This window comes from Leptonychotes weddellii, chromosome 7, assembly GCF_054177405.1.
Source record: "Leptonychotes weddellii isolate Sample4059 chromosome 7, ASM5417740v2, whole genome shotgun sequence".
NCBI lineage: Eukaryota > Metazoa > Chordata > Mammalia > Carnivora > Phocidae > Leptonychotes > Leptonychotes weddellii.
The window spans coordinates 81,254,142-81,275,252 of record NC_138375.1 but is presented as its reverse complement, the minus strand read 5'-3'; the positions used below and the strand labels follow the sequence as shown (position 1 = coordinate 81,275,252).

Below are 21,111 nucleotides of genomic sequence, written 5' to 3'. Positions count from 1 at the left end.
GAAAACCAGTGGGGCACCCACTGTGCCTGTGTATACAACCTTCAGCAACAATATCCCAGGACACACTAAGTTAATTTTAAAAGATCCTCTTAAAATTTGGTGAATTCCCTGTGTATTATTTCCTTTCTGTGCTGTTTCCCAGTCATGATCATACAATGACAAAACCCATCTAATGAAATTATCTGTTTGCTTCTCCTTATGGGAAATTAGGAAAGCCCAAGAAAATCAAATGGTGGTAAGGCAGCTTTAGAAGAGAGAGGAGAACAAGTTTATCCTGTAAGCCCTGGTCATGCTGCAAAATAGTAAAGAGTACTAGGAGTTGACTGAGTCTGAGATATGTGCCCAAGGTCTAACAGAAGAGAAACCCATTTGGTATACATACCACTCACATTTGGCATTGGAAAGGAAATAATGTCTCAGTCATTCATGGAGGCAAAGGGCTGCATAATTGCATTATAATGCATTTCTCTGTCTTTGTTACCTAAGACACAGTAAGACCTTCAAGGGCAAGGGTTAATTCATTTTTGTCTTTCCATGGCCCAGCATGGTAGTTGACACAAATTAATTATTCATAAAAGTTGATGCAGAATGCATTATGTAATTAGTGATTTGAAATCATCTTACAATTTTAGAAAAATAAGACATTTATAGAATTCTTATTGTGTCATAGGTGGTAGAAAAATATGAATCAGTGTCATAGAGGACTTGATGTTTGACCTGAGTCTTGATCAATATGATGTGGAAAGTGGGGAAAGGGACCTTTGAGACAGAAACACTGGAATTTGCAAAGGCATAGTAGTGATGACAAGTCTTTTGGAGTGAATGAAGTGTAAGAGGGATGAGGTGATGCTGGAAAGATACGTTAGGGCCAGATCATGAATAATTTTGAATACCGTGTTAGGAAGTTTGGATTTTAATCAGTGGATCCTGGAAAGCCAGAGAAAGTTTGTAAGAATGGAAATATGTGGGATCAGATTTGTCTTTTGCAAAGTTAGATCTGGCACTAGTTTGAATAAAGAATTAAGTATGTCCTACAAGAGAATCAGGTTATGAAGTTATTGGAATGATTCAGGGGAAAAAAACTAAAAATCCAAACAAAGAAATGGATACTAGGCACAAATGTTTGTGTTTAAACATATAAAGCAAAAAACCCACACATATATAACATAATGTATTAAAATATATAAAACACATAACAATGATTTACTGATGAATATAGGTGGAGGACATAGGAGAGAGAAGTCTCAGGGATGACCCTAAGGTTTCTGGCAAGGAAATGGAGAGTGCTGTCTTTATTGAGAAAAAGAAGAGAGGGATGATTCAGCAGAAAAGACTGGCCATCAGTTCAGGAGCCTGCTGAGTTTGAGGTGCCTGTAGACATTTTATGGAGATATTCCTCAGACAGTGCGATCAGGAGATTTGCCGCTCTGGGAGTGGCTGGTACTGAGCATGGATTTGCAATTTATCAGCAAAGAATTAGATGAGCCAAGGGGGAAGAAGCTCCCCTGTGAAAGTATATAGCACTGGAGGAAAGAAGCCTGGAGTGTAAGCCAGGGATGTCAATAACCAAGGAGCAAGAGTTGAAGAGGAAAGAGAGAAGTATATCCAGGGGATCAGGTGGGGAGACAGGGGAGAGCTCCTACCAGAAGCCAAAGGAAGCCAAATTTCAGGGCACCTGGGTGATTCTGTCAGCTAAGCGCCTGCCTTCGGCTCAGGTCATGATCCCAGGGTCCTGGGATCGAGCCCCACATCGGGCTCCCTGCTCCGCGGGAACCTGCTTCTCCCTCTTCCTCTACTGCTCACCCTGCTTGTGCTCTCTTGCTCTCTCTTGTCAAATAAATAAAATCTTTAAAAAAAAAAAAAAGGAAGCCAAAATTCAATGGAGAATTAAGTTAGGTATCAAATAAGATGACTGAAAAAAAAATGCCATTCCACTAGACAGTTTGGAGGAATATGGTGACATCATGCAGTGTTCCAGATTATAGAATATGGGGGAAAAAAAAACCATGGTAAAAGGACACTGGTGCATTCCTTGCACTTATTCAGTAGTGAAAAGAAAGTTCAAGATGGGGTTTGGTGTCTGAGGAAATGACAAAAATGAAGAAAAATTCTCTCTCTGGGTAAATTCAGTTTTCTGCCCCTAGTCAGGGACCAGAGAGGCCCTAAATCTGTCCTTGACGATAACTCCCTATCTTTTTCATTTTTCCCCTTTCTTGATTGCCTTACAGGTTTTCAGATTCAACCCCTTCTTTTGAGTGTTCCTCATCTCCTGTTCCTTTACCTTCCAATCTGGTCTAGAGAAGAAAGACTGAGATCCCACCAGCAGTGGGCATACCCAGAAGTTGGGGCAGGTTTGCAAGTTTAAGGACGGAGAGGACATAGATGTACTAGCTGCTAAGGAAATTATGTCTTTTTTCCCCATTACACCCAAATAGCAGCATCCCTCTTTGATTCAAAGAGCCACTGAATTTTATAGAATCCTTCACTCAAATATTCAGAAAATCTAAACTACCGTCATTTTTCTTATTTCAACTTCTTTTTGCCTGTGGATATCTTTATTTTCAACTGGTTTTCTCAGTCTCTCTTCTTTTTATTTTATTTTTTTTAGGTATTTCCTAAATGTTTGAAAATCCCAATTGATGTTATAAACATTTCTTTATTGAGATGAGAAACTTTTTGTTGGTCTTTCCTCATCTGACCCCATTTCCAAATATATCTTCTTTTAAAGGACCACGTGGTTTAACTCAACAGACTACATGGATCTGGAAAAAAACATAAGAATTATCCAGGAGAAAGAAGGTAGAATTTAAACACTAGTTTAGCACACAGTCTTAGAAGTCTCCTGAAAGATATAAAATTAATCCCATTTATAACTGTGGTTTATGGGAAAAAATGTAAATGTCTGTGTTTTAATATATAGCTATTCAATGTTTATTTTCAAATAGTTCAAAGTAACTGAAAGGAGTATGAGTTACCAAAGTAGAACTGTTCTTTTTTCCCCCCAGTGTCACCACCCCACTTTATGGTTTTTGAAACACTTGCTTTTACATTACTATAAATCAGCCAAGGCCTGTTTCACAAAATATTCCATATTGCTCAGTTCAAAACCATTCTCTGCCAAACACATGGAGGCGCCTTGCCCTCTGGAGAAACTGACACAGGTCCAACTGGGAAAACAGAAGGGCCCCTGTCTTCCTGTTCCCAGGGCTCTGGCCTGGCCCCCTGCCCACAGCGACACTCCGCAGGTACTTACCCAAGCCTTCTGTCTGAGGGTCTTCAAGCTTTGCTATTGTTCCCAACTCTAGAAAACCACAAATTCACTTATTTGCAACATGTTTCAAAAATAAAATGGCCTTAGGAAATGAGGTAGATGGAGCAGTTAGTAATTTGTTCCTTTAAATGCCTGGTGTTTGTTTCCTTACGATTTAACAGTTTCAGTGTGCCTTTTCAGAGAATTAGCATGCCAAAAGAAACAGAAAAGGTCTTCCTCCTCGGTGGCTTCTGATTTCTTGTTGAATAGCACCACCTCATGGCGATTCTGTTTCTTTAATTATTACAAGGGACGACTGACAGTATTTGATTTTCTGTTCTAGATTATTTTACTTTGTAACCATGACTAAAGCCGATATATATCAAAGTATAGTTTAAATATAATAATTTCTCTGGCAGAGCTGTTTCCATTGACCTGTCACCTTATTATTTGCTCTTGGGGTTCATTTTTGTATTCCCTTGAGCACCTAGCACAGCGCTTTCTATATGGTCGTTGCTGTATGGATGTAGTTAAAGGCATCTTTCTTTGTCTCACCATTTTAGTGGTCACCTACATAATGATGGTTTTTCATTTCATTTTCTTCTAAGTTCTTACTAGAATTTTGTATCACTCATACAACTGTATGTGTCTGAATATCTAATCATTTCTTTAAACTACAAGAAAAATAGTTTCTTATCTTTTCTTCTTGTAAAAATCTTTAATATCATTGCTTCTGAAATCCTGACTTAGAATCTTAAAGGCAGCCTGATTCCTACTTGTCTTTTCCTTCTTTCAAATAGTAATACTCTCATTTCTTCCTATATCTTTGTTTCACTTTCTGCCCTAGCTAAATCTCTGGTCCAGTTTTTATTAAAGTTATGGTAAGGTTACTACAGTATTAGCCATCTCTTCTTCTGCAGATCCCGTCATCTTTATTTCAGAATACACATGCTTTTCTCTTTGAATTCCGCAATTAAAATTGAAGAATACAATCAAAATTACTTTAAAAATCATTGGCATCATTCTTTCCATCAAAGCTCTCCATATAAGGATAAATATTTAGGTATAAGAATTTTCAACATCACTTTATATTAGTGTAAGACTGGAAGCAAAGTAAATGTCCAACTAACAAGGAGATAAATGCCCCATTTACAGAAATGTATAAATTCATACAATGGAATACTAAGAAAAAAAACATTGAGAGTGTTTTTAAACAGCAATTAATATTAAATGAAAAAAGCAGAATACAAAAATATATAGTCAGTACAATCCTATTTTTTGAAATATATGTGCAAAGACCAGAAAGAAATATGCAAAATGTACACAGGATATTTGGTTAATAATGGTTCTTTTTATATTTTTCAAACCCTTCCTAATTCTGATTTTTTTTTAAGTATAAATGACTTATAAAATAACAAACAACAATTCTTATTCTTTGAGTCAAATTAGCATTCGATTTTGAGTTTAAGCTATCAGGTCACACAAGTTGACTTAAAATTTGAAACTTTCAATTTTTATTTAAAAATTTAAATTTAATTTTGAATCCTTTTCTTATCTCAAAAGAGATAGCTACATACAGGGTTAATGTCCAAAATATACAAGGAACTACAACTGAATGGAAAACAACAAAGCAAAACAAAATCCCACTGAAAAATGAGTGGGCAAAGGACCTGAACAGACATTTTTCCAAAGAAGACATACAGATGGCAATGGGTACATAAACTAATCATCAGGGAAATGCAATTCAAAATCACAGTGACACATCACCTCACAACTTTTAGGATGGCCGTTATTGAAAAGTTAAGAGGTGACAGGTGCTGGTGAGGATGTGGAGAAAGAAGAACTTTCAGACACCTTGGAATGTAAATTGGTGCAGCTACAGTATAGAGATTCCTCAAGATGGTGATAGTAGAACTACCATATGATCCAGCAATCCCACAAAACCAGTTTCTGGAAGAGCTATCTGTATTCCCACTGTCACTGCAGCACTGTTCACAATAACCAGTGTATGGTAACAACATAAACATCTGTGAACAAATGAATGAATCAGGAAATTTGGTATACACACACACACAATGGAATATTATTCGGCCTTAAAAAAAAAGGAAATCCTGTCATTTGTGACAACATGGATGGGACTCAAGGGCATTATGCTAGATGAAATAAGACAGAGAAAGACAAATACTGCATGGTATCACCATATGTGGAAACAATAAATAAATAAAAAAAAACCTAGAAAGGGAGAAATGGTTGCTAGGGGCTACTAGGTAGTACAAATAGGAAGAAACTGGTTAAAAGATACAAAATTCAGTTATACAATAAATAAAGTCTGAGGATCTCATATATCCCCCAAGAGCAAATATGAGGGGGACTATGGTTAATAATGTTGGATTGTATAAATGAAATTTACTAAGAGAATGGAATTTAAATGTTCTCTCTCTCTCCCCGTCTCTCGCACGCTCTCTCTTGCATGCGTGCGCGCACTCTCTCTCTTTCTCACACACACACACATACAGGGAGATCTGTGAAGTAATGGATGTGTTAATAATAGGAGGAACCCTTTCACAGTGGATACATACATAAGTCATGTTGTATCCTTTAAATATCTTATCATTTTGTCAATTATACCTCACAACTGAAAAGACTGAATATTACAAGCCACAAAAATAAAGGGACAGCTGTCTATAGTTCCTGAAAATAGGGAATTCCACTACATAAGGCTCTTAATGAAATATTTAGAACAAAAATATGATATTTGTCAAGATCAGTTCATTCTTTTCAACAAATGCAACCCATGGTCAGTTTCATAAAAGGAAATGTGTTAGAAGAGTTCTCTCCTATTTATAACTACAAACCACTCTGGTAAATTGTCCACTTGGAGTGGAAATTGATCCAAAGCTGACAATGGAAAAACACAGCTGCAAGTGAGCCTACCCATCCTTTGCTAATGGCTGTTTATTTGGACATACAAGGCAGCTCTGGTTTTGGTGAATGGAGTTCATTGTCACAGACCCTGCTAGGAAACCTGGTATAGCCCATGCATAGCTTTTCCTCATCCCACTGCCTTGCCCATCACCAACAAAGTCTGTGGTGACTGCAGGACCAGTAGTGGTGTCGAAGAAAGAGGAAGAGGGAAGAAAAGATATTGAAGAAGGGAAGGGAAGGGTCCTAGTAAAGACAATATATTGATATACACATTAAGCTTTTATCTTATACTAGGTTCTCTGCTTGGCTCTTTCCATATGTTATCACACTTCATTTTCACAATGACCTTATGAAGTAGTGCAGATGAGGAGTAGGAGGCTTATGAAAGGTTGCCTAAGGTGGGTCACATTACTGGTAGGGAGCAGGTCTTCTACCTCCAAAACCATGCTCATAACCATGCTCTTCTGACAGTCCCCACAGACCATGAAATGCGTTCCAGGTACTTCCTCATGTGAGGATAAAGGAATGGAAAAAAGAAGTTCAGGGGCACCTGGCTGGCTCAGTTGGTTGAGCCTCTGACTCTTGATTTTGGCTCAAGCCATGATCTCATGCATCGTGAGATCAAGCCCTCTGTCAGGCTCCGTGCTCACTGGGGAGTCTGCTTGAGAGTCTTTCCCTCTCCTTTAAAAAAAAAGAAGTTGTTCAGGGATCTGGTTGGGTCTGTGTGTGGCAAATTAATCTTACCGTATTCTTAGAACCTCAAAATGGAGAATCTGGATGTCCTCTTTGAGGAAAGCAGCTCAGGTGACTAAAATTTCACAGAGAATAGCAGGCATGAAAGTCTGGTCAAATGGCCAATCTTGGCTCTATTTAGTTTTCAGTGAGTATCAGGAATGCTTTTATTGTGAGATTTCTCAGAACATAACTTTACCAATTGATTTCATAATTTTTAATACTACTCCTTCTCCACTGTCTTTCCCATTACATTCTGCCACCATCACCTCTCTCTTGGTTCTGATGAGGAAAAGGGCTGGGATTTGCTTTGTTTGAGTCTTTATTAGATCAGCAAAGAGAAACACCAAAGGAGGTTAGGAGACAGGATATAAACTTTTTCATGTGCCTCTGATCCCCAGTCTCCAATAAGCCAATGACCTTCTCACCTCTCCCACTAGCATCCATCCTTCCTACCACTAGAAACTCTACCCTTCCTACCACTGCAGAACTCTTGCTTCCCTGACCAACTGAAGTAGTGAAGAGATAATGGAGCCAGAGAGAATTCCCACTGAGCTCTGGTGATAGATGTTTTCTGAGATCCAAAATGTTAATATATTTGATCAAGAATTTTTAACGTGATATTTTGTATACTTTGGGGATATGTTCAAAAAACTGTTCCCATATCTTTTTTACCAGGAAACATAATCACAGTGAAAGCTATAATGACATGGCATGTAAATGGATTGATTTATGTTCCAATTTGAATCCAACTCTAGGTTTTAGAAGCACACTAATTCTTAAACTTGAAGCAGTTTCCACATGGTAATTTTAAAATGGAGAGACTATGAAAGATTGTTTATAAAGCTAAATCTACAAACTATTCTACGAAACCAGGGTATCACACATGTTTACAATTAAGAACTAAGGGAGGCTATAAATTAGCTCCATTATTAACATATTCTGTCAGCCAGATAAACCTCAAAAAAAATTTAGCTCACACCTATATTTAACTCTATAAATTTGGTAGGATTACAACAAAGGTTCTAATAATTCTTATAAATAGCAACCTCACCCCATCCTTTCACTACCTCATAGCAAGATTTGTTTTGATAATTTAAAGCTGCTTAGATTGCAAAATAAATAAAAGTATTTTGGCATTTTGACCTTTAAAAAATGTAAAAATTGAAATATGGTTATATCCTTACTGAGTTATTCTTATTTAGAAGTCTGAAAGAGATTAAAGTGAAGTTATAGTATAGTTCTACATGCATGTATCTATTTTCCCCATTAGACTGTAGGCAATTTGAGGAGAAAAAATATTTATGTTTGCCTTATTCTAAGTATATAAAACAGTAATTTCCTCATAGTAAATGTTCAAAATTTTATTAAATACTTATTTTTTCAGTGTTAACTTAAGACTACTGCAATGAAAATATACCAAGATACATAGAATTCATGTGAAAATCATTCTTCAAATAGTTCTTCAGACTTTTTTTCATACATATCATCTCAATCTTACAAGTGGAGATTTGATGGTTATAGAAAGATAGTTATAAGTTAATTAGAAGTGTTCAAATGTTAGGGGATGTACTATTAAGTATGTAAATAGCAGGCCCTCCACATGTGGGTGGATAAATAACCAAATGACTGATTAAGCAAGAGCCTCTCTCCTACCTTTGATGCAGACTATCTATAACCAGTTGGCCATAAATCTAAGAGGACCCTGACATCTGATTAGCAGGAAAAGAAAAGAAAAGATTTTTAGTGGGATCATGAAACAGACTGCTGAAATAACCTGGTCATGGATTTTGTAGAACAAAGATTAGGAAAAAAATTGGAACTTAAAAGAAAATACAGATCCCTTTAGATGATAAGGAGAAGGAGCTTAGTGGGTAAAGGTCAGCCTCGAACAGCTGGTCAGGCTGCCAAGGTATGTTTGGGAAATTAAAGAAAAATACAAAACCCGGAGAGTCAGAGTGAACTGACGAAAAGCCTAATATTCTCCACTAAGGAATTTGAGACTTCATACTGAAGGTGGTGGGGAGCTAGTAAGGAATTTTAGATGGTGAAGTTCATGATCATGTAATATTTTAGATATGTTACACTAAAATTATATTTTGATAAGTTTATAAAACAACAGACAAATGCTTTCATATCATGTTAAGTGAAACAGCAAGGTAAAATTACGTACATATATAAATTATAAACATGATGTTTCCATCATTGTCAAAAAGAAAATCGAGACAAAAAGATTCAACAGAAAGGAAATATGCCTAATTCTCAATGATGGCTGACTTTGGATGCTATGATTATGATGGAATTAACTCAATAAATACATATTGTGTGTATTTAAATTTCATTTTTTAAAAAAGATTTCAAACTTTATTGCTCTCTTTGTAAAAAGCTGAAAAGCACAGTGAGTGTATGTCTTTTTTTATTTTATTGCCAATGTGCTAAAATTAAATATTGCTGCATGAGATAAATGTGTCTTAAAAAGTAGTCCTCTTTACCGTAGTGAATTTAATTTTTCATTTGAAACTTGGAGTTCATATTGTCAATGTTGTTTTCTTCCAAAGAATACAGGAATTGGGCTGGAATCATAATTTCTGGAGAGAGACAGTATGGGTCATAGAACCAAAAGGCCATGCTCAAGCTAGCATCAGTTTATTTCCAGATGTCTGTCCTCTGACAAATTGCTTAATATTCTTGGAAAAGGGTGATCATAATGATGAAAGGAAATTATTTTTTTAAGATTTATTTATTTATTTGACAGAGAGAGAGAGAGAGTGTGGGAGGGAAGGGAGGAGAGAGAATCTCAAGCAGGCTCCCTGCTTCATGTGGAGGCCGACGTGGGGGTCTATTCCCAGGACCCTGAGATCATGACCTGAGCCGAAACCGAGAGTTGGATGCTCAATCCCCTGAGCCACCCAAGTGTCCCAAGAAAGGAAGTTTTGATGGTCTATACTATTCCCGTGTCTCCCCAGATATATGTACAAAACCAGAGCAGGTCTTGACAAATTTGTGGAGTAGCCACTAGTGTGACATTTCATTTTTAAATATGCATCACAAAGAAGAAAGAAAAGAAATCTTTATTTGTATGAATTGCTCTTCTGCCCCACATGCACCAATGGTATCTCACTCAGAGAAAAAGCCAAAGTGCATATATCTGCAAGACCCTCCGTAGTCAAATGTTCCACTCTCTCACTGACTTTGGCTTCTATAGCTCTCCTTTCTAGATTGACTCTGGCTATGCTGACCATCTTGCCATTTCTTGTACATGTCAAGACATGTGCATGCCATTTCCATCTTTATGCAGCACTCTTCCTTAGATCTCTACATGGCTTACTCCCTCACCACCTTTATGTTTATAGTGAGTGGTTCCCTGTCCATCTTACCTAAAATAGTAACAACCCCCACCAGTACTCCCAGGTGCCTCCCTCTGTTCCATGAAAGGGAGTTACATGCAAAACAACCTCCGAAGACTGGAGGAGCCATAAAAACAAAGAAAAAGGCTGACAAGTCCAGCTTGACAAGAAATGGTTTATTACCAGACAGAAGCATGTCTTGGGCAGATGCAACACAAGTAGATCTCTGTAACCCCATCTCCCTTAAGACCTGCTTTTATAGCCCTGGAGGCTGGGGAGTACGTGCTGAGGGACCGCCCAAGAGAAAACTGTTTAAGAATAGGTGTGTATCATAGTCATATCTCCAGGGACTGCATGGAGCACTGGGTGTTATATGCAAACAATGAATCATGGAACACTACATCAAAAACTAATGATGTACTGTATGGTGATTAACATAACATAATAAAAAAAAAAAAAAAGAAGAAGAAGGTTTCAGGTTGGGGCACCTGGGTGGCTCAGTTGTTAAGCATCTGCCTTCGGCTCAGGTCATAATCGCAGGGTCCTGGAATCAAGCCCCACATTGGGTTCCCTGCTTGGTGGGAAGCCTGCTTCTCCCTCTCCTACTCCCCCTGCTTGTGTTCCCGCTCTCGCTGTGTCTCTCTCTGTCAAATAAATGAATAAAATTAAAAAAAAAAAAAAAAGAAAGGAAAGGTTTCAGGTCATAGAACAGTCATCATGGCATATTTGTTCAACATGCTGTTAGTCTGGTACACATACCCTCCCATTCTCATGCTGTCCTCTTCAGAAAGGAAAAGTTCTTTACAGAATTTACAACCATCTCTTTATTTTTGGTTTTCATCAACTAGAATGTAAACCCCATGAGAGCAGGGTTTCATTTCATTTGTGCAAGTTTGCTCACTGCTGTGTACCCAGCATCTAAAACTGTTAGGAGTTAGCTGGGCAGTTAGGTAGTCAGGGCCAGGGTCCCCAACAAGAAAATATGGAGTCAGGACAGCTAAAATAAAACAGCATTAACATCCTGTTTTGCAGCTTAGACAGGACCGTACTAGCATTCTGTTTTGCAGCCTTTACAGAAATGACTTCTGCAAAACGTCCTAAAATAAAACAATTAACCACAAAGTATTTGTCACCATCACGGGTAAGGGGCAGTTAAGATGTAAGCCCCCAGAAGTCAGCAAAAAAGACCATCAGCACGTAGACATTAAGCTAATAGGTAGACAGAGGCATGACCAAAATCCTGATTGGCATGACTCAGCACACCCTGACTGCTTAAAGATAGTTCCGCAAAAGAGCTCATAAAACCCCCTAAACTTAGGAACTCTAAGGGCAACTCTCTCGGGTCCCCTGCTCAATAAACTTTGCTTTGCTGCCCACCACTCTTTGCCCAGTCTACCCCTTCATTCTTCGAAGTGGTGTGACCAAGAACCGTGGGGCACTAAAGGCAGAAAATTCCTGCCACAAAACTGTATCTTCACATATATCTTCACATTGTGTGCTCAATAAATATTTACAGTGTAAATACATTCATTAATCAAAGTTAGGAAAGCTATTTCAAGGAGAAGCACTTGTTAAAACCAGGGTAAACCAGATTTAGTTGGAAAAAAACAAGTACTGGATCCATCTATAGGAAAGTTTTATTGTAATATCTCAAAGTAAATAGGGTATTTCTCTCAACTAATGAGGCTAATTCACCAGGAGGAAGAAAGCTAAGTGACACTGGAAACAATAGAAAACACTCCTGTGACAAAGCTAGACTGGAAGCACCAGCCTGGACACAAGCAATAGAAGTTGTTGTCAGCAAAAATATGGTCTCAACATTGCATTATTCAAGGCTCCAGGAAATAGGAGAAGGTGATACTTTCCCTTCCAGGTAGAGAACTGTGGGCGCATGACAATAAACACCACTATTCTGCTACCAGTTTGGGACAGGTGAGCACAAATCGGATGTATTTGACCTAGTCTGTTAAAAACCTGCAGTCTATAGGAAACAAATCAAGGGACAGTGTATGACTGTAGAAATCAATGCCACCTGAGATGAAGGACTTCTTATCATTGTCTAACAACTGACTGGGATGGCTACCAGTATTATAGTGGGGAGCAGAGATGGAAAAGGAGAATATTTTAATAACAAGAGTCTACCATTCTCAGATGGACAAAAACTTAAGAATGGGCCCTGACTGTTCAAGGCTACAAGTCAGAAATGGAAGCCTCAGGATAGAGAATCAACTTTACATTCTGATCACACTCATTCTCTCATGCTCAAGAGACAACTACTCATTTTCATTCTCCAATTAAATTATGCAAAAATTTTAAAAGATTTCTTCTGGTTTGGGAGAAGTATGCCTGTAATAGTTTCTCATGCTGGGGCTACAAAGCATATAGATTTAGTAGTCTGTGAAGTTTCTACAGGACACTAGACAATATGTTTTTATCTTTTCTAAAACATTACCTATGGAAAGAGTTCGTAGGCAAACTTCCTTTCCAGGTATTGCAAAGATTTTGCTAAAGAAATGGTGTAACCTAATGAAAATATTAGTTTTGAAAATATAACATTATTTGCAACTACTTAAGTCTTTCTAGGTATAGAAATTTACCAAAGTAAATGGTTCTTTGGATCTAGAAAAATATTTTGATGGGCCGCATTGGACAGTTTTTATTGCACATGGTAGGGCTCCCAGAATAAACTGGATAGATAAGACTTAGAGAAAAAAAATCAAGGGAAATCTCTTTCTGTGAAATAAAGTAACAGGGATTTCATAGTTATGTACTAGTGTGGTTATCTACTAATATAAATGGAAGTGAAACCTTGGCAAAGAAATGGAATCAAGTTTCTAGACATGCACTGTCCTGCATAGTAGCCACTAACCACACATGACTATTTAAATTTATGTAACAGTAAAAATTCAGTTCCTTAGTCGCACTAGCTACATTTCAAGTGCTCAAGAGCCACACATGGCTGGTGGCTACTGGATTGGACAGGGCAGAAAATTTTGTTGGACAATACTGGTATAGACAGATAGGATTCTCAGAGACATAGTTTGGGGCAAGGCATTCAGTAGTAGAACAGTTTTCTGACTGTGTGGAAATTATCTTCTTTTTCTCCCAAGTCTAAAGCAGAAATCTGTTTTACATAGAATTCTAGTCATATAATGTTAGTGGTACTTTGGGGAATGGAGAAAGGGAAGGGAAGTTCCAAAGTTGTAGGTGGGAACCAGCCACAAAGTAATGGAAGCCTGAGTTTGGGCAAGAAGCCATGATTATGAGTCCTGGAAATGACAACAGAGAAGAAAACTTGAAAACAACCCTTATTTTCTCCAAATATTTTAGAGCAAGTGGCCCCCAAATGAAGGGGGAAGGTAGGGAGTGTTATTTTATAGGAAGAGATTTGAGCCATTTTATTTATGTGTTAGAATAAAAGATGGCCTCAGGAAGGTGGATGCCTTGGTGAATCCCAAGTGGTCGCTATTTTGCTTACCCCAAATCAAAATGATCAAATAAATACTTTGTGAAGTAAGATCTTGGGGTATTGGATTTTGGGGTATATCCCCAGAAACTTAAGTGCTTTACTTGGGGATAGTAAACCAAGGGCAATATTTAACAACATGAGAAGCTCCCCCCCCCCCGCCCCCAAGAGTAATCTAACTAACATTTAGTCTTTCCCAAGATAATTTCACATCAAAGACATGAACATCCCTTCTCAGGTTTATAAAAGCTCTTTCTCTGCAAAAGATGGAAGGTGATACTTATAGGACCCATATAAAGTCTTACAAAGTTATGAGGCTCTTCCCTGGATGTATTCAACCAAATGAAATGATAAGCCCTACAGTGCCCCTCTGTTTAGAGAAAAAAGAAAATACAAAGTGATGTAGTTATCGCCAACAAGAATGACTCAAATTTGTGTTTTTTTGGAACTTTATTAGTTGAGAAATAGTATTATCATTACAGTATATATACCTTATTTCATTCACTAGATAGCAGATTTCTTGAAAAGACACAACTGATATCCCTCACAATGTCTAGAAAAGTGCATTTATATGGTAGATAATAACTACTGTGTCCTACTTAGATCCCAAGTTATTACAAAGCTTTAGGACTGCACCCTACTGAGCACCTAAAACATGGCTAATCCAAATTTACATGTTTTTAAGTATAAAATACATACCAAATTTTGAAGATTTTGTGTGAAAAAAAGGATATAAAATACCTCAGTAATTTTTATATCAGCTACATGTTGAAATAATAGTTTTTATATTGAGTTAAAATCTATTAAATTTAACCTATTTTTATGCTTTTTAGTACTACTAGAACACTTACTAATTACATATGTGGCTTGCATTATATATCTTTGGGACAACACTAATTTAGAAAAGCCATATAAGTGGAAAATCCTGAAAGAAAAAGAGAAGTTGAATAATAGGAACAGACATAGAGCGGAAATGCAACACAAGATCAACCATTTTGAAGCATGTATAAGAAGATATTGGAGGGCGCCTGGGTGGCTCAGTTGGTTAAGCGACTGCCTTCGGCTCAGGTCATGATCCCGGAGTCCCGGGATCGAGTCCCGCATCGGGCTACCTGCTTGGCAGGGAGTCTGCTTCTCCCTCTGACCCTCCCCCCTCTCATGCTCTCTCTCTATCTCAAATAAATAAATAAATCTTTAAAAAAAAAAAAGAAAGAAAGAAAAAGAAGATATTGGAAGGGGCGCCTGGGTGGCTCAGTTGGTTAAGCAACTGCCTTCGGCTCAGGTCATGATCCTGGAGTCCCTGGATCGAGTCCCGCATCGGGCTCCCTGCTAGGCAGGGAGTCTGCTTTGCCCTCTGACCCTATCCCCTCTCATGTGTTCTCCCTCATTCTCTCTCTCTCAAATAAATGAATAAAATCTTTTAAAAAAAAAAAAAGGAAGATATTGGAAGTAAAAACATTTCTCTTTAATACATTTGTTTAAAACTCTGCATTTAAACTCTGAACTTTGACTCACTACATGCAGAGTGAAATGAGATAAAAATAAGAGGAATAGTAGATGCTTGAGAAAGAAAATATATATATATCTGGAGCCAGTCATAACAGGGACAATTGTCTTAGCCACTCTGGGCCAATGATTTTACCAAATAATGATGAGGAAGATTTGGAAGTTAATATCTGAATCCCACTTTTATTTTTAGTGTATTCTACAGTAGAAAATTTCTTAACCAATCTTCTTAAACCAACTTCTCAACCAACACATGAGATTAACCTACACTCTCATTTCTTCTATAAAGCACATGTCTGATGCTCAAAGCATGCTGAATGCTTCAGCAGCAAAGATCAGATTAAGATTATTGCCACCCAACCTGAAACTCATAGTAGATACTCTCAAATTTACCAGGGTTAATTAAAGCAGGGAAGAAAGAGAACAGAGGGCGCCTGGGTGGCTCAGTTGGTTAAGCGACTGCCTTCGGCTCAGGTCGTGATCCTGGAGTCTCTGGATCGAGTCCCGCATCGGGCTCCCTGCTCAGCGAGGAGCCTGCTTCTCCCTCTGACCCTCCCCCCTCTCATGTGCTCTCTCTCATTCTCTCTCTCTCTCAAGTGAATAAATAAAATCTTTAAAAAAAAAAAAAAAAAAAAAGAAAGAGAACAGAGGCCAGTAAATAAAAGCCCAGACTTTCAGGCTATAAACCCTGTCTAGATATTTGGCTATGGTTACTCCTACATGGCTACATGGAAATGATCAGAAGCAAATACCGAGACCACTAGGTTTTTAAGGAAATTAAGTGACCGCACACTGACCCTGTAATCTCTTCAACAATAAACTTTTCATGATTTTTTTTTAACCTGGAATCCCAACCTCCTTGTATCATCAAAAAGGAGACCCTAAGAGCTGTATGGTCCCCAACAGTAGTACATAATCCATTGCCCACCTTCTGAAAAACAATTGATAAGGAAAAAGATGAAGGGCCATGGAGAAACATGGACAGGGTTATTCTCTCAGGGAGTAAAATCTGGAAATCCAACTGGGCTAACCAAAAAAAATTTCTCTCTTACCTTGATGGTTCTCTTTCACAGCTGCCATATGTTTTCTACTTTTCCCTTTCTGAATGGAAGTTACTATTATGATTATATTGTTCCTACTTCACCATTATATAATGCATGTGAGGGAAGAAATGTAACTTGCCCTTTCATCTATAGGTCACCAGACCACAGTGAGTCTTTTGGACTCTGGAGAAGTGATTGAACATCACCCAGAGATCTTGCACTTGAATGCAGGAGCTAGATGGAATTCTATGGATGTCTCCATTAGGGATGCAGTTGTTTTATGTGTGGAGAAAAAAGTCTATGTTCAGGAATAAGTGGATATTTGGGTGGACAAAGAAAGATACAAGCCTAATATTTGCAGAGAATGAGTCAGTAATACAAATGAAGGCATCATATCCAGATTTAAAACAAAAATATTTTATTTAAAAAATGTCTATGGTAGATTGTTCCTCAGGTAGCCATGACAATCCTTCCCATCTTGCATGCTTTTTTGGCAATATGACTTTACTATTCCTCTGATTAAGTGATTGAAATTGGTGGCATACCTTGTTTGATTTTGCTTCACTTTATTGCACTTCACAGATTTTATTTTATTTTATTTTACTTTTTAAAGATTTTGTTTCTTTATTTGAGAGAGAGAGAGCATGAGTGGGGGAAGGGACAGAGAGACAAGTAGACTCCCCACTGAGTGCAGAGCCCAACACAGGGCTCGATCCCAGGACCTGAAGATCACAACCCATCCCAAAGTCAGACTCTTAGCTGACTGAGCCACCTACATGCCCCCAGATATTACATTTTTTACAAATTGAAGGTTTGTGGCAATCCTGTGTGGAACAAGTCTGTCAGTGCCATTTATCCAAAAGCATTTGCTCACTTGCTGTCTCTAGGTCACATTTTCATAATTTTTGCAATATTTCAAACTTTTTTATTTGTCATGGTGACTGGTGATCATTAATCTTTGATATTACTATTGTAATTGTTTGGGGGCACCACAAACTGCACCAATATAAGACAGGGATCTTAACTGACAAATGCGTGCATTCTAACTGCTCAATCAACGAGGTATTTCATCTCTCTCCCTCTCCTCGGGCCTCCTATTCCTTGAAACATAGCAATCTTGAAACTAGGCCACTTAATAACTCTACAGTGATCTTTAAGTGTTCAAGTGAAAGGTAGAGTTGCATGGCGTTTACTTTAAATCAAAAGCTAGATATGATTAAGTTTAGGGAGGAAGCATGTTAAAAGCAAAGATGGGCAAAAGCTAGGCCTCTTGCACCAAACAGTTAGCCAAGTTGTAAATGCAAAGGGAAGGTTCTTAGAGGAAATGAAAAGTGCTACTCCAGTGAACACACAACAAAATGGCCTGATTGGTGATATGGAGAAAGTTTTAGTGGCCTGGATAGATCAAACCAGCCATGACATTCCCTTAAGCCAAGGCCTAATCCAGAGCAAGGTCCTAACTCTCTTCAATTCTATGAAGTCTGAGAGAGGTAAGGAAACTGCAGAAGAAAAGTCTGAAGCTCGCAGAGGTTGGTTCATGAGGTTCAAGGAAAGAAGCTGTCTCTGTGACATAAAAGTGCAAGATGAAGCAGCAAGTGTTAATGTAAAAGTTGCAGCAAGTTATCCAGAAGATCCTACTAATTCATGAAGGTAACTATACTCAACAACAGATTTTCATTGTAGAGGAAACAGCCTTGCTTATATTGGAAGAAGATGCCATCTAGGACTTTCATAGCTAGAGAGGAGAAGTCACTGCCTATCTTCAAATGACAAGCTGATGCTCTTATTAGGGGTTAATGTGGCTGATGACTTTCAGTTGAAGCCAATGCTCATTTACCATTCTAAAAATCCTAGGGCCCCTAAGAATAATGCTCATTCTATTCTCTTTGTGATCTACAAATGGAACAACAAAGCCTAGATTCATCTATCAAGAGACACTTAGGTTACTTCCATATCTTGACTATTACAAATAATGATGCAATAAACATAGGGGTACATATATCTTAACTTAGTGTTTTTGTTTTCTTTGAGTAAATGCGCAGTAGTAGAATTATTGGATCATGTGTTATTTCTATTTTTAATCATTTGAGGAAACTCCATACTGTTTTCCACAGTGGCTGCACCAATTTACATTACCATCAATAGTGTATGAAGGTTCCTTTTTCTCCACATTTTCACCAACACTTGTTATTTCTTGTCTTTTTTATTTCAGCCATTTTGACAGGTGTAAGATGATATCTCATTGGTTTGATTTGCATTTCTTTGAGGATGAGTGATGTTGAGCATCTTTTCATGTGTCTGCTGGCCAAGTGTATGTCTTTGGGAAAATGTCTCTTCAGGTCCTCTGCCCATTTTTTAATGGTTTTTTTTTTTTTTTTTTTTGGTATTGAGTTGTATAAGTTCTTTTTATATTTTGGATATTAATCCCTTATATATCTTTTAGTAATATTTTTCTCCAGTTTAGTGGGTTACCTTTTTGTTTTGTTGATGGTTTCCTTTGCTATGCAAAAGCTTTTTATTTTGATGGGTCAACAAAGAAATTAAAGGAGAAATAAAAAAAATATGTGGAGACAAATGAAAATGAAAACACAGTGGTCTAAAGTCATTGGGACACAGCAAAAGCAGTTGTAAGAAGGAAACATAGTGATACAGGCCTACTTCTAGAAACAAGAAAAAGCTCAAATAATCTAACCTTATGCCTAAACTAGGAAAAAAACAAAGCCCAAGGTGAGTAGAAGGAAGAAAATAATAAAGACCAGAGTAGAAATAAATAGCAGAAACTAAAAAAAAAAAAAAATAGAAAATATCAATGAAACCAAGAGGTAGTTCTTTGACAAGATAAACAAAATTGATAAACCCTTAGCCAGACTTACCAAGAAAAAAGGAGAAGGGACCCAAATAAAATCAGAAAAAAAAGAAATAAAAACTGACACCACAAAAATATAAAGGATTATAAGAGAATACTACAAAAAATTATATGCCAACACATTGGACAAACTTAGAAGAAATGGGTAATTTCCTAGAAATGTACAGTCTTCCAAAACTAAGTCAAAAAGAAAGAGAATATCTGAACAGACCTGTTACTAGTAACAATATTAAACCAGTAATAAAAAAACTACCAAAAAAAAAAAAGAAGAGGAAGAAGAAAACCAGGAGACCAAATGTTAATACCTATTCTTCTCAAACTAGTCCAAAAAAATAGAAGAGGAAGGTAAGCTTCCAAATACATTCTATGAAGCCAGCATTATCCTGATACCAAAACCAGACAAAGGCACCACAAAAAAAGAAAGCTACAGGCCAATATTCCTGATGGACATAGATGGAAAAAATCTCAACAAAACATCAGCAAACCACATTTAACAATACATTAAAAGAATCATTCACCGTGATCAAGTGGGATTTATTCCAGAGATGCAAGAATGGCTTAATATTCATAAATTAATCAACATGATACACCACATCAACAAAACAAAGGATAAAAACCATATGGTGTTTCCAAAAGGTGTGGAAAAAGCATTTGACAAAGTACAACATCCATTCATGATAAAAAGCCCTCTACAAAGTAGGTTTAGAAGGAACATACCTCAACATAATAAAGGCCGTATATGAAAAACCCAGAGCAGACATCATAGTCAATGGTGAAAAACAGAGAGCTTTTCCTCTGAGATCAGAAACAAGAAAAGAATGTCCACTCTCACCACTTTATTTCAATATAGTACCAGAAGCCCTAGCCATAGCAATCAAGCAAGAAAAGGAAATGAGGCATCATATTGGTAAAGAAGAAGTTAAACTGTCACTATTTGCAGATGACATGATACTATACATAGAAAACCCTAAAAACCCCACCAAAAAAAGAGATAATAAATGAATTCAGTATAGTTGCAGGATACAAAATTAACACTCAGAAATTGGTGTCATTTCTAGATGCTAAAAATGAATAAGCAGAAAGAGAAATTAAGAAAACAATACCATTTACAGTTGTACCAAAAAGAATAAAATGCCTAAGAAGAATCTTAACCAAGGTGAAAGACCTGTACTCTGAAAAGTATAAAGCATTGATGAAAGAAATTGAAGACAGCACAAACAAATGGAAAGATAGTCCATGCTCATAGACTGGAGCACATAATATTGTTAAAATGCCCATATTACCCAAAGCAATGTAGAGGTTCAATGTAAACCCTATCAAAATAGCAATAGCATTTTTTACAAAATCATAAAATATAATAATAAAATTTGTATGGAACCACAAAAAACCCCAAATAGCCAAAGCAATCTTGAGAAAGAACAAAACTGGAGGTACCATAATTCCAGATTTCAAGATATACTACAAAGCTGTAGTAATCAAAACAGTATGGTACTGGCACAGAAACAGACATGTAGATCCCTGGATCAGAACAGAGAGTTCAGAAATAAACCCACACTTATATGGTCATGTAATCTATGGCAAAGAAGGGAAGAATATACAAAGTGAAAAAGTCTCTTCAAAAATGCTGTTGGGAAAACTGGACAGCTACCTGCAAAAGAATGAAACTTGAGCACTTTCTTACACCATATACAAAAATAAACTCAAAATGGACTAAAGACCTAAAAAAATGGATTATGACCTAAACATGAGACCTGAAATCATTAAAATCCTAGAGGAGAGGGCGCCTGGGTGGCTCAGTCGTTAAGCGTCTGCCTTCGGCTCAGGTCATGATCCCAGGGTCCTGGGATCGAGTCCCACATCGGGCTCCCTGCTCGGCAGGAAGCCTGCTTCTCCCTCTCCCATTCCCCCTGCTTGTGTTCCTGCTCTTGCTATGTCTCTCTCTGTCAAAAAAATGAATAAAATCTTTAAAAAAAAAA

The 21,111-nt window shown here is 37.4% G+C and overlaps 1 long non-coding RNA gene across 1 annotated transcript in view; it reads left to right on the top strand.

The window, feature by feature from the left end:
- LOC145722664 (uncharacterized) overlaps nucleotides 1-21,023 on the top strand; it is a 365,883-nt gene extending 344,860 nt beyond the window's left edge. The window contains exon 4 of the long non-coding RNA XR_014147100.1: nucleotides 20,910-21,023. This is a non-coding gene — a long non-coding RNA (uncharacterized LOC145722664). The remainder of the gene's footprint in view (nucleotides 1-20,909) is intronic.
- The last annotated feature ends 88 nt before the right edge of the window (nucleotides 21,024-21,111 follow it).